Here is a 1,640-nt window from a genome sequence, read left to right on the forward strand (position 1 = left end):
CTTGTTGGAGAACCCTGTGGGCCAACAGACCCCTTTGTTTGTTCACCTGTTTGTTCACTGTAACTGAAGACATCGTTTCCTACGCATCTAAGCGTAAGTTAAATAAATTCCATCTTGTTAAAGGAACCAATACGCTTCCTGTGCCGCTCAGACTCCATCGCCAAAACTCCCACCTGTCCGTATCCAATTTGCCACTACCCGGCCGCACCACCGTGACCAACATCACGAGCTTGGCTTGCCAGCTCCGTGTTGCATGACACTTCTGTCTGGAGCTGATGTCATTTTGCCAAGCTTTGAAGGCTTTCCTTTTTCTATCAGTGAGAGCTTGAATTTTCCTATCATTCTCATCAAACCAGTCCTGATGTTTCTTTGTGGAGAAGCCTGGAGATTCTTCACAAGCCTCATGGATGCCTTTGAGGCTCTCCCAGTGATCAATGGTGTCAAAATTATCAGGGAGTTTAGAGCGTTCTCACCAAGGCACTGCTAGAAATTATTGCTTTTAGCAGAGTCTTTCAAGCACTTGATATTCAACCCCTTACCTGGTTGCTTCTTTTGTTTATATCATTTGGGGGTGATATAAATGGACAGAATGGAATGTATCAAATGTCAATCCACCCAACAGTCATCTGCACTGGTCATAGATCTAGTGATATGGACATTGCAACAGTCCCAGGCATGCACTATGAGGTAGTTAATCAGGTGCCAATGTTTTGTGAAGGGGGTTGTCCATACTGTCTTCCATTTGCTACATGGTCAGCAAAAGAAATTTGTGATGAGATCATGTTCCAAACACTTTCTCAGGAGAAGAATTCCATGTGAATTGAATTTCCCCATGCTTTCCTTTCCAAAGGTTCCTTTCCATAGCTGTAGAGCCCCAGCCCACTGCAGAACTGAAATCGCCAAAAAGAATTGTCTAAACTTGGGGGACAGATGATAGGACTTGGTCAAGTTTAGAAGATAATTCTTCTTTTGTTGCATTATCTTCATCAAGGATTGGGGTATATGCCCTGATGACTGTTGCATGCTGTTCGTTGGTCCATTGAAGAGCAAGGGTCATGAGACATTCAGTGACAACCAGTCTTTCCTGCATCTGAGTAATAATCTAGGTCTTGATAGCAAAACCAATATTGTGGATATGTCTGTCTTTTTTGGCTTTTCTTTTCTAAAAAAAAAAGTGTAGTTCAAAGTACAAAAATGGTAAGGTTGACAAATTCAGAATTGTTCAAAAGTGTCTACAGACATATATGAAAGTAAAAAAAATTGCAGTCAAGAGAGACAAACATTAGATTATTGTCCTTTGTAGTTAAAAAAAAAGATTACTTTCCATCCTGCAGGTAAGAGATTCAACAATGGTTTCTCTGGTAAGTCACATTTTTGCCTGGAACGTCTGGTTATTGACTACACCAGTAATGGTAGATGCAGTGGAATAGACAGGCTGATCTGGCTGTTCAGGCTCACTAAAGACACTTGTATTCAGCTCCCTGATGTGAGTTGTAATGTTATGAACCTTATTGCACTATGTCCTGCATTCATAATTTTTTTCCATTTTCCACCATGTGACCATCTGCCAAAGCAGAGTTCTCCACAAAGGATTTTCTTAGGGAGCCAATTACCAGACAAGCTAACTACAGGTCCAGGTC

This window comes from Gavialis gangeticus, unplaced genomic scaffold (assembly GCF_001723915.1).
Source record: "Gavialis gangeticus isolate Ggan-Ray unplaced genomic scaffold, GavGan_comp1, whole genome shotgun sequence".
Taxonomy (NCBI): domain Eukaryota; kingdom Metazoa; phylum Chordata; order Crocodylia; family Gavialidae; genus Gavialis; species Gavialis gangeticus.